The sequence below is a fragment of the Sander lucioperca genome, chromosome 7 (assembly GCF_008315115.2).
Source record: "Sander lucioperca isolate FBNREF2018 chromosome 7, SLUC_FBN_1.2, whole genome shotgun sequence".
Lineage (NCBI taxonomy): Eukaryota > Metazoa > Chordata > Actinopteri > Perciformes > Percidae > Sander > Sander lucioperca.
In genome coordinates, this window is record NC_050179.1 from 19,273,067 (window position 1) to 19,285,772 (window position 12,706).

At 42.3% G+C, this 12,706-nt stretch overlaps 1 protein-coding gene across 6 annotated transcripts in view; it reads left to right on the top strand.

Annotated features, from left to right (window-relative positions):
• The window catches only part of LOC116046821 (transcription factor SOX-6-like), a 114,140-nt gene that overhangs the window by 7,241 nt on the left and 94,193 nt on the right, over positions 1-12,706 (top strand). For 5 of the 6 annotated variants that reach the window (XM_031295255.2, XM_031295256.2, XM_031295250.2 and 2 more), the window contains exon 2: positions 10,997-11,066. The gene's annotated coding sequence lies outside the window, so the exon portion shown is untranslated. Of the gene's footprint in view, positions 1-3,028; positions 3,049-10,996; positions 11,067-12,706 lie in introns of those variants that run through there. The other variant, XM_036002836.1, reaches the window with a different exon arrangement.

Sequence of the window (12,706 nt, forward strand, 5' to 3'; positions counted from 1 at the left end):
TGCCGCCGGAAATTCCGCCGGATGTCCGTCACCATCCTCTTTCTTTGTGTTGGCGTTCTAAACTCTGGTGGATTTATGAGGACCAGAGGTAAATCCAGACAGCTAGCTAGACTATCTGTCCAATCTGAGTTTTCCGTTTCACCAAAACAAGTTCCCTCCCGAGGCTATTTTGCAGCGGCACCGTTGCTCTGTCCGGTGCTTAGCACCGCCCAAGACGTTTGTGATTGGTTTAAAGAAATGGCAATAAACCAAAGCGCATTTTTCTTCCATCCCGGAATGCTGTGTGGACTAGCCAGACCCTCCTCTGCAGCGCTGTGAAAGAAGGTCTGTTAATGCGAACCTATATTCTAAGTAAATGTCCTGAGATGACTCCCAACTTCAATAACAACCTTCTGTGTGCATAACAATGCAGGGAGCCAGTATGGGACAGTGGGTGTCATTAGCAAACAACTCCTGTTTTTTTTTGTCCTGCTTAACAACCAGATGGGTGGGGTTTGTTCTATAAGTGCCTGAATGTTTTGACAATTGGAGGCTAGTGTTTGAAGATACATTTACTCATCTTTTGTGAGATTCAAAAAACACATTGCTATGACACATAAACCCCACCCCTCTAGCACTCCCTGCAGGTTAAAACAAACAAAATAAATTATTTGCACAACCTTTGGATGAGCGCATCTTATTAATGTTGCATGAATCACTCTCAGGTGCTATGCTTGTGAATTTGTTCACCATTTCTCAATTTAATCTGCTGTTGACAAATATTTTGAACACAAGTTGTTTTCCAGAGCCACAGTAGCACAACACGGCAGGCTTCTTTTTGAACTTCCATCATAAGTCTGTCTGTCTGTTCAAGGATGGAAAAGATAAAAAGCAATGTGCTGAAATGTTTGTGGGGAGGGAAAGACCTCCTACTGCTCCCGAACACGCACACATACACATTCGAAGACACACCACACATTTCATGACCGAGCCGACAGTACAGTCAAACGTAGCTTTCTTAGCTCCAAATTTACAAAAGGGGACTTTACTCTGCCTTCTTTTGTAGTTGACATTTAATTGATATTGGTGCATTGTGTTAACAAGGTTAGATATGTAATTTGAAGTATTTGGAAGATATAACAGCCTGGATAGGAAAATAGTCTGTGTAACCTTCACAATGACAATTGTCTGGGAGACAAGTAATTATGTTTTGTTTGATGTAAGAATGCAAGCATAATGGGGAAAAAAACATACCAAGGTACCATTTAAAATTAAGGATTGTCAGCTAATTAGAATTTAAAAAGTTAGGGGACTTGTGAGGGACAGATTACAAAAAAAAGTACGCAAACGCAAATGTCAACCCCTGGCCCATCTGGCACAAACGCACGTCCCCAGTGAACGTACAGAACGTTAGGACTGGGACGACATGCTTTTTGTTTATTGCGATTCTAGAGGTATAGCGATTCGATAGTATTGAGTATTGCGATTTTCTTTTCCCTCTTTAACAAAAACAAAAGTTGAATACTACCCTTCTAGAGACAATATATCATGAGACATTTCTAAAAACTAATTGTTTTCTAAAAAAGAATGTGCATCACATGTCAGTCAGTCAGTCTGACATTTATTTCATTTGTAAAGAAGTACATAACATGTATTTTCGGCATTTTCTGCTTTCAGTCAGCGGTACCATATAAACAGAAAATATTTAGGTGAATCATTGGTAAAAAAATAAATAAATATTGATTCTAGGGAAAAGAAACAATTTTAAAAATCATCGCAAAAAAATTCACGATACATACGATTTTCAATTGTTTCCCCACCCCTACTGATCGTGCACTTTTACGCATCGGTGGATTTAACAAACATCAGTCCTCAAGGGGGCAATATAGAGCTAATCAAAGTGTTTCCACAGTAGGAAACAAACATGGCCTCTGTGGAAGAATGTGTCCTGAAGAAGGAGGGAAAAAAGAAAAATAGAGACGATGGGTGTGTGTCTGAATATATAGGTGACAAAGTAAATATGCCGAAGCTTTCAGTGTTCAGCTAGTCTGGCTATCACCAGACCAAGCTCAATCTTTTAAGATTGAACATTAGTCTGGGGAGTCTGCTCTGTATTTTCTACTGCACAAAGAGGTGTGATCAATGGGCATAGTTCAAATGAGTCTGTACGCAATTGGATAGTCATTCAACCAATCAGACCAATGATCCAGGTGACTGGTAAATTAGGCTTTTACCAAAGCTGGTCGGTAGTAAGGCAAACACATCCTTCTTTTGTAGGAATTGTTCCAGGGCAAGTTTCTGTTCTGTTTTCAGAGAAAACTTGCCTTTGAAATCTTTTAAAACAGCAGCGACAGCGGCATCAACAGGTTGCTGTGCTTCGGTGGCTGCCATGTTGAATGTAAACAAGAAGCTGCTTGCTGTCGCTTCTCTATCATCATTGCATTAAACCTGCCAATAGCTCGCCAGGTGGATAAGCCAGTTTGTGATTGGTCCACGCAGATTTGTAACGGAAGCAGGATAGATAAAATTACAGGTTTCCAGCCTGAGCTGCAGGGCGAAATCAAATCGCCGGCAGATCGGGCTGGGTTTACCCAGTCTAGTGTTCAGCTAGAGGTTTGTCAAACTGGTCAGCAGTGATTATTGCCCAGCAGCAATGCTCAGACTGCAGCTCGTGCTTGCGTTACAATTTTAAAATGATTTTTTTCAGATTTAAAACAACTGCAAACAAGCCTGGCATGATTGTACTCTGAGCTCATGTTTACTTTGTTTTTACAGTTTGACTCTGCTCCTCTCATCTGTAGAAGCATCACCCTCCTCTAAAAGCAGGCTTGCTAACCTTCACTTTACCACTCGTAGTGGTTTGGAGTAATGGGGCGTGGCAGCAGGGTTCGCTGTGCGAGGCCTCCAAAATGACCCTGTGGTAAAGTAGTGAGGGCCAATATAGCGTGGTCCCACCCACCGGAGCCCAGATCCAATTGGTCGTCGTCCAGCTTGTCTACGCAGGGCGTTGCCATGGTTTCCAGGCCGTAAAGAAGTCTTTAATCGAGCCGTTGTCATCATGAGATGGTGGTGAGTGTTTTGGCTCGCAGTGGAGAGATAGAGGCAACAGTGGAAAAAAAAAACAGAGAGAGAGAGAGAGCTGGCGATCTACTGTGTGGCTCAGAATAGAAACGTACCGCTTGACGGACAGCTCTGAAAGCAAGAAAGACTTTGTGAGATACACACATCAGGTTCATTCCTTGTGTCATGAAGTTCCCAGGATTATACAGTGCCTGGGAACGTATTCATAAAAGATATGCTCCTGACACGCTCCTGTCTATTTTATACATAGTATGCAATGTTCTGTACACGCTGTTGGATTAGCAGAAGTGTGCAGTGTGGCGTTCAGTGATGACGGGTTGTGCAGAGGAGTGGCGCTGGCTCGAGTATCGAGCTGACTGGGCTCAGACCTCAGGTTTCCGCCACGTAATCCAACACACTTTAGATGGTAGTACGGACGGCCTGCTGACATTTGTGCCAGAAGGTTTTGCATACAAGAATAGGCAAGATACACTTAATGGCAATGGTAGCAGCACTGTGTGTGTGTGTGTGTGTGTGTGTGTGTGTGTGTGTGTGTGTGTGTGTGTGTGTGCTCTTGTGTGAGCCATCTGAAGAGAATTGCACTCCTTATGGGACCCACCTGTTGGGCTATTTCATGTGTCTAATGTTAACTGTTGGTTTTGGGAGAAAACTTTGTTTTACCGTTCAGTCTGAGATGAAACCAATCCGGCCAATCGTACTACTGTATTGTTAGAGGTAGTTCATTTGTCTTGGCCCGCAGCCGGTGTGTAACAATAAAATGGCCCTTTGCCACAGTCCCTCAAGTCGATGGTTCCCTGTAGGAGAGCCTGCTGTTGCAGGAGGGAAAATCGCTGCCTCAGCAAGCTGTTTAGTCTCATTCTCAAGGAGCTTACACTGTGTGTCCCTGTTTAATATGGGAAACATACGTAGGCTGGCCTGTGATGTCAATTGTTATTTCTGGAGGCCTGCTATAGGAAAAATCTCATTTGCCTTTGTAAAGCACTGTAGTGAAAAGGAGCTTATGTCATAAAGACGCTATTGTGGCTGCTACGAGGCTCGCCGTTTGTGTGTGTGTGTGTGTGTGTGTGTATGTGTGTGTGTGTCTTTAAGTGTCACTACTTTGACCCACACATTGTGGTTTTCACGTGTGTTGCTGGTTTCAATGCACAATGGTTTCTGTGCCTGTTTGTTCATGGTACACACGAAGGGAATTAAGCGGCGGCCTTTTGTGCTGGACATTTATGAATGAGAGCCGCTATTGTAGCTGCCATAAATTATTACATATTTCTCCTGCCTGCCTCTCTTTGATTTAATGTGCTCTTTGTCATTGTGCAGCTCCATGACTTTCGCAGGTGGAGGATAAGTTACAAGATAATAATGGTGATAATGGAAGGAGTCATGGTGTGCATCAGCTTGAAGAGAACTAAACACTTTACCAATTTGACATAACCTAAACACTTACATTAAAGGAAACAATGTCTTAAAGTAATAATCGCAAAGATTTTCATTTAAATACATTTCTGTTAAGTCACTGCCACTGAATGAGGTAACACAATGGTGATTGAGTCTTTGGCCCACTGATGAAAGCAATGCATTTACAAAAATACGAACTGGGTGCCTGTGGCGACATTCTCAAGAAAAATGACAAGTGGCTAACAGTGATTAAAGCATTTTCCCTCACCCAGCAGTGGTTGGTCCGCCAGGGAGGCTAGGCGGAGCTAACTCAACAGACTCGCTCCTCAACTCCTGTGTGTAGAGCGGCGTGCTGTTTTTTTTTCCTGCTAGCGTTGAGAGTCAACTGTTACTAAAAGAGCGATGACTACAGACATGAAACGTCAAAAACAAGTGAAAGTGAATGTGAGATCCAAAAACACACCTGAAATTACCGCTTATCGCCATAGAGATTTGCTTGACTTACACAAACGGAGTCAGTACCCACCCAATCAATAGTTATAAAACTTTCATGATTTGTCTAAATTAAAATCTGCCCAGTTCCTCCTGTAGAGTTGTTTCTGTGGCCCAGAGAGTTGTACTGGTACATTTCCAGCTGCAAATGTGTGTATATATGTCAACGATAGTATACAAACTCCATTAACTTTAAGATTCAAAATTATAAACAGCTTTAAATTGAGATTGACACACAGTGTGAGTAGCATTATAAAATGACAGACTGAAAATGCAGTGTAGTGGATATTAGAGCAGTGACTGTTGTAATCACTTACTCAGGCTGAATCTCCTGGCAAGAAGTCTGTTTCAGCGTCGGACAGAGCAGTACAAATGCAAAATAAAGGAAAAAGTCTTGATCCTCAATAAATGTTTGCATCATGATAAACGTTTCTGTGAAATGAAATATTTGCATTAATTCTTTAGAAAAACATGCCTCCTCTGTGCAACAAGTCAGAGCAGTGTGGGGTGGAGGAGTTTGGGTCTGGCAGATCAGATAAACTGTGTGTTTGATTTCTCTTATGAATACAAATTGTAGACATATGTGGGAGGAGAAGATTGAAATAAAACATTTGAAATTTATTGCCACCACAGTTTTTTCCTTCTTTTTTTTTTTTTTTAACCATTCCTGACTACCACCTCCACCATTGCAACGAGCCTCCCCTCACGTTCAGCTTCTCCGGAGCAGCAGATTTGTGCGCTGTCCTCTAAATCATTTCCCTCTCTCGCAGATTGCTCCCTGCTGGAATATTGGCCTGACAGCCGTTTTTTTTCTCCCTCTGCTTCCCCAGTGGACTCATTTACATTTATGCACGCAGCAATTAATTACAGGCTGGCGCTGGCCTTGTAAATTAGAGGGAGCCGAGGTCGCCCTCATTATTGCCCCTGACAGTTAAAGCCTTGTTTGGGTCGTGACAAGGTTGACTTCAGGCTGAAGCTTAGCAGTGGTTGGCTGCTCTTCATACATCTGAAATCACTTTGCAGTAAATGAAGAAAATTCACATTCTTGATAAAAAAAAAAAAAAAAATGTTATTTTGTACTATCGTTATTTTTTTTCCTTTTTTAAAAAAAAAAATGGAAACAAAAACATTTTGCAACCTTAATGTTCTATATTCCAGAAAAAGCTATTTTATCTTTGTAGCCGTAGGTCATCATTCCAAGCCTTGTGTTTTGTCTTTAGCGTAATGCCTTCTGTGTGTTTTGGGGGTCTTTCATCCAAATACTTTTCTTCTATAGACCCAGGAGTCAGGCAGGCGACTTCTCACGGTATTGGCCTTTTCATGCGAAGACGCTCCAACTTTTTCCTGCTCCTTCTCCCACAAGGCCTTCCTTTCTTCTCTGTCACGCAGCGATGTGTTTGTGCATACCTTACCAGCTTGACAAAAGAAGGGAGAGATCCTATTCACTTCTGCTTTTGACATTCACCTCTTGTTTTTACAATCTTTCCAAGGCGCGCTGTTAGCACAGTGGAACAGGCTTTGTCTTGAAGAAGCGGGACAATGGCGAGCGCCATAATGTAATCTCCTAAAGGTAGTGAGCAGAGGGGCGAGGTTTAGATGTATGTGCTGGCGCTTGCCCCTGCCAACCCTCTCCCTCCCTTCTGCCCTTTACTTTAGCAATATTTCATGTTAACAGCAACTTGAGAGAGAATACAGTCGTCACTTAAGCCTCTCTAATGTTCACCCAGGTCTTTTGTGAAGGGAACACAAAGGCTTTTCACTCATGCAAACATCCCCTTCCCTCATTCCACCTATTAAAGGTGTTCTGACTAGCAGTTTGCCCACCCACAAGCACATCTGTAGCCCCGTTCTTTTTTTTAGCAACATAACCACAAAATTTTTATATTGAAACATTATCTTTCCCCATCAAGTGTTTTATCAGCCTAAAACCTCAAAGTTCTGTGCTATGTACACACCACCAATCAAGCACCCTCTGACATCTGTCCGTTAACCCAGTATGCCTGTTGGATTGTCAAACAGTGTCCAAAAACCCAACTTCCCACGCCTCTTCTACATCGTAATTGGGGGTGTGAGGAGGTGAAAAAGTAGGCAGGGTTTGAACCTCAAGCTCTCTTTTTTATTCCTCTAATTGTTTCTGTCCCTGGAGTGCAACACCATTAAAACTTTGGAAAAAGAGTTTGCCATCATACCCATTTGACTGATTATTGGGTCTCGCCCCCCCTCTCTATGGTGTCATGCTTTTCGCTTCACCTTTGAGTGTGGCCGTTTGGAAAAACTATAAACAAAAGTTGTCTTAACATTGTATGAACTAGTTTGTTTTAAACATACCCTGGCCTTTGGGATGGCACACATTAGGGATTGATAAAAAGCATCAACAGAGAATGTAATCAAGACAGCGGTTGTATTTTCTCCAAAACATATTAAGCAAAGCAAATGAGTACTAAATCATCAACATATTTTGTGGGAAATAGATTAATATCTGACAACTCTGATTAAAGTGCAAGCTTTGGGCAAAAACATTAGATAGTGTGAATACTCAGAAGTCTCAAGTTTTCAAGCCAGAAAACACAGACAAATAACAGAAACATTGCAAGGCCTGAACAACATGGCCAGCGGTCCTCAGACAGTCAACGTGTGCTATAAGCTCATCGTTTATGGGTCAAGTGAACCTCATTCTGGTTTAATTGCCCATATGATTACTTGGGAACCATACTTGTTTCCTGTGATGCAGACATGGAAGTGGCAGCACAGAGCCTCATGTGGTGCTAAGCTCATTGAGGGAGCTTCTGTCTCATAGAGTTCCATTGTTCTTACTCCAGTGTGTCCGCGTCTGCACAAGTGGCATTGACAGCTGCAACAAGACAACATTTGGGACTGTGCATATTTTGTTGCGTGAATGCGTGCATTCATTGTGCAGGTGCAGGCATCGCTCTGAATGTAATACAGTGTATCTCCTTGCCGTGCAACATATCTCTTAGCTCTCTTGTTACTATCTGTAATGCTATGATGTCACGCCTTTGCTTTTGCCAAAGGCAAGTCTCAGGCCGTTCGTTTTGCTGCGCAAAGTTTCTTTTCCAAACAGGTGCTTTTTTTTGCCGCTGGCTCAACGGTAGAGTAACATGCGCCATTTTACAGGTAGCTGTTACTTCCTGCAGTTGTCAGGAGGAGCCAGGAATGGCTGTATAGCCTGAGTCCCTTATGTCAGCTCCCCTCAGAGGTGGGGAAATCACACAATTAGATAGAATGGACAGACTCTAGTGTGTGGGCAGTGATATTCAGTTCACGCACTGTGTTTGTGTGTTGTATGTTTTACATCAGAAAAAACTACTTACATGTGTAAAACAAAACCTTTTATAGCTTACTTTGTTATTAGAGTTTGCTGGGGTCATTCATGTAAACAACAGTTTTGTGTGTGTTGTGACGATATGATTTCACTTAAAGCCAAAAGATGACAATACTGAATTATGCTCCAACACTACTTAGTAAATTCCTTTGTCTCCGCTTGAAAAATTCTGAGGCCTCATTTTTGAAAATAATAATAATAATAATAATAATAACCTCATATGTAGAGATTTTGCAGCTCACAGAGGGTTATTTTTGCACACGTAGGAGCTTGAAAATCTACAGGGGCAGGTATTGAAATCTATATTCATGAACTCTTCTGCCGCACCCTCAATAAGTGCAATGTAGTTACAATAACTGATAAAACATCTTATTATTTAAGATGTGTTGTCCACTTCTTCTGCTGGATCACACCTTAATTCTACATTTTAACTAAGTGTAATTCACCCTTTAAATACAGTAGTGTATATAAAGTATTCACATATATGTACATGTCAGTGTGTGCAGAAACACATGGACTATTTTGTGCAGAATTAATTTATGTGCTTTCCTTTTTGTGTATTCCTGCACACAAGGCTGTTGCTGAATGTGTGTGTGTGTGTGTGTGTGTGTGTGTGTGTGAGAGAGAGAGAGAGAGAGAGAGAGAGAGAGAGAGAGAGAGAGAGAGAGAGAGAGAGAGAGAGCATGTGGGTTTGGCTGCAGCTCTCCTCTACTGGGCAGCCAGCTGTCTCTCTGATTACCCAGGATCCTCCAGGTGTCAGGTCTGCCATCTGCAGATGAGTGGCAGGGCGTATGGAGCGGAGGAATGGAGGAAAGAGAGGGGGGTTAAACAAAAAAAGGAGAGGAAACAGAATAACTGGTTCTGCAGACATCTGGAACGTGTTCAGACGGGTCAGCGAGAGCCGCAGAGTGTGAGCGGTGCTCGATTGAAACGTTGGCTTTTCGAGTACTTGTCTTTTCAGCTTTTTTTGGGTAAAACTGCTTCTTCTACAAAAAAAAAAAGAAAGAAAGAAGTTGCATTTAATGGAAATTTTTACCGTGGTGTTTCACACAAGTGTGCTTTTGCAGACTATTTGTTATCATTATTATTATCTCAAGAAATTCTTAGTCTACAAGCCTTTGAGTTGTTCTAGTCAGAATTACCCCTAATTGTGCCCTGAGAGGAAAAATGCATCCAAGAGAGAACCGTTTGGTTGATTAAAGACATGAATAAAAGATCATACATGCCCAGTGTTTGCTTTTTTCTTCATTGTTCTCAATTAGCCTCAAATTGTGGAATCAAAGGCATGTTTATTAGCCTCAAATTGTGGAACCAAAGGCGTGTTTGTATTGCTCTCTTTGTACAAGTTAGATGTTGTGTTGGGGAGCCGTCATGATGCATAGTGTCAGAGAAATGCTGCTGTGGTGTGTTTTGTTGCCTGTCTGTGGGAACCCAGCCTCTCTTCTTAAGTCTCTCCTTAACCAGTTCACTTCTTTCTTTAATTAGCGGCCTCCCACGCTCAATGAAGACTAGCTCCCATCCTCTCTTAATTTGGGGCCCACTCGGGGCCCTCCCATCCTAAACATGGTACCTTCATAGCTCTCCATTGGCAGTTTGACCTCTTTAATGTTATTACTTGTTTGCTGTGACCCTTTATTTAGCAAATGGCTGTTTGTAGTGTGTGCTTTTGTGCATGTGAGGCTATGATAAGGCTGACCCCAGGTTAGCTCTCTGAGTCAGAGTGGTCTATTTAAGCCAGGCAGCCCAGGAATGATTAGCTGTCCATTTGATGAGAGGGTCGTCCCCCCCCCCCCCGCCCCCCCCTCCCGCTCTCAAATGGAATCAATTTTTGAAAGAAAATATCAGGCATCACTAACTGTGTTAGGACAGATTGCGGCCAATTTTTCCAACTTCAAAGCTTCGTTCAAGAATCACGCTGTTTGTCGTTTGTTAGGCTTTGCGTGGCTGCGTGTGTGCCGTTGTTTGTGCAGTGAAAGTGCTGTGTGAGAAACACACTGATCCTCTGTTGGCTCTGCTGTGGACTCCACACAGGACCTCTGTTCTGTGTTGAACATCCACTACAGAGGGACCTCAGGTGGGTCGAGAGTACATTCACAGGGCTCCAAAAACAATTTTCAATCCAAATTTTCATACTTTGTCAAACCTCAATTTGTTGGCAGTATGTGAAGAATTTGGTCAGTGTTCATTAAATTGTATCCTGCTGCATAAGGCAACAACAAACACATGTTCTCACTTACCTCTTGTGGCATGTAGCCATGCAGATAGTTTGGGGTTTACTTGCCCGTAAGATACCTGTCTCTGAGTTTTCTGTCTGTCTCTCCCCCTATATAACAATAGAAGTGAATGAAATTTCATTTTTGGTGCTCACAGCATTTAAAAATCGCAACATCTCTTTCTAGAAATAAAACCTGCTATTTCTTTGGTAGAAGCTAGTTATAGTGAAAAATGTGACTGTAAAATGAAATACCTTCATCTCCATGGTATTTGGTTAGAGGAGGAAATCTGAGAAACAGATATCTTATCAACCTGGACAAATCATTTCAAACTATCTGTAAGTCTCGACCACTAGACGTAGGTGGCAAAACATTTTTTTTTTGGATGAAATGTCCCTTTAATTGATGGCGATGGTGATAAACATACTACATGAAAGTAATTGTAAAAGAAACATGGTAATAATCATTTTTCTTTTGTTTTCCTTTTTTTCCCCAGGTGACGTTCATGAATTTTAAAGTCATCCACAAGTGAGAAGAGGCTGTTGGAGTTGAAGTCTCTTATTTCTGTAAGTTTCCCAAATCGGTTGATACAAATTATATTTATTTCCTTGTACTGTAATGCTGCCAGCTTGTGTTGTGCCACTGTTTGGCACTTTGGATGATTGCTTCCACCAAATGGCAGATAATAAGCTTTCATAGAGAATACATGATTGTTTCCTCGAAGCAGAACGGAGCAACACTTGCTGGTGTTTGAACACACCAAGCTTAGCACCAGTGGTTGTTAGCAGAGCGGCAATCTACTGTGTGTGTGTGTGTGTGTGTGTGTGTGTGTGTGTGTGTGTGTTAGTCCACGTTAGCTGTCTCTGTTCATGTCCACTGCTTCTCTCCCCTTCCACCGGCACATACAGAACGCTTTTGATTTGTTTCACGGCAAACGCAGACCTCCACTCCGGTTAGTATTCTGCCCTGTGCGCCCTCAATAGCTGCTTTCACTTGGGTGAAGAAAGGGGTCTTTTAAAGACTCTCACAGGCATCACTCCAGGAACCTTTCAGCGCAGGGACCTACAGTATGCCTTTTAATAGACTTTCTCTCTGTGAGCAATAAAGATTATATCTGGAGTCAAATGGTGCTGTAGGTAACACTAGCCCAAATTAAGCTGGTGCGGTCCCAGTGGCCGATCTTGATGGCTTCAGCAGAGGCGGGAGACATATGAAATGTACAATGGGAGAGGTTGGATAAAAAAGAGTGATCTGACCATCTGGCTAATCCCCCTGTTTAAGAATACTTATTAAGGCCCTCTCTAGTGGCCCTTGAGCCGTGTCACTGCTGGGTCAACAAGTGGCCTCACTGACAACTCGCTCGCACATTGGACAGACAAGCGTCAGTGTTCTGGCGTGGGTGATAATCTGTGTCCTGCTGGTTGGTTGAGGAGTTCAGTTTCAAAGGCCTGATTTATGGCTCCTGTAAATCGTTTTGTATCACAATCTAGAGCTATGGTTCCCACTCAGGGGGGTCGAGACCCTATTAAGGGGTCACTGATTGATGCAACCTGTGACAAGATTTTACAAGTAGACAGCTTCATTTAAGGGGTTCACAAGTTAAAAACATAGAGAACTGGCGTAACGTCTGGTGACCGATATTTTGGATGCTTTGGAAGATTACATTTTACTGACTAAATAGCAATAAAATAATACAAACATCACAGTAATTAATACAGGCATCATACATGCATTTCCTCTGCCTAATTGTGCTGCGTTTGAAGAAAGGAATGGTGTCATTATTGGGAGGAAACTGGACCACTTAGGCCATTTTTAATTCCATCAAACTCCCTTAATCTCATCAGTTCATCTGGAAACTCGAAATCACATTATTGTGTCTTTTAACATGCAATTGCTTTTCAAATCTAATTACATGGCGGTAAGATGACAAGTGGACCCTCCTAACAAAATTACAGTCTTTATAGGGTACAGATCGTGTCGTGACAGGACATCTTTGTTTCATAAGACTTTGGAAGGAAGTGGCTCCTGCGTGTTGGAGGATTTGCAAAGTCAAGGCCTTGGCATATACTGTACATACTGTATCTAATGGTTTTGATCAGAGGAGCTGGGGTGTGTCTATGACTAATGTTTTAGGCAGGGGCGATTCTAGGATCAGACCTTTAGGGGGGCTCAGCCCCTAATGAGAATGTGACACGGATACAGTGCC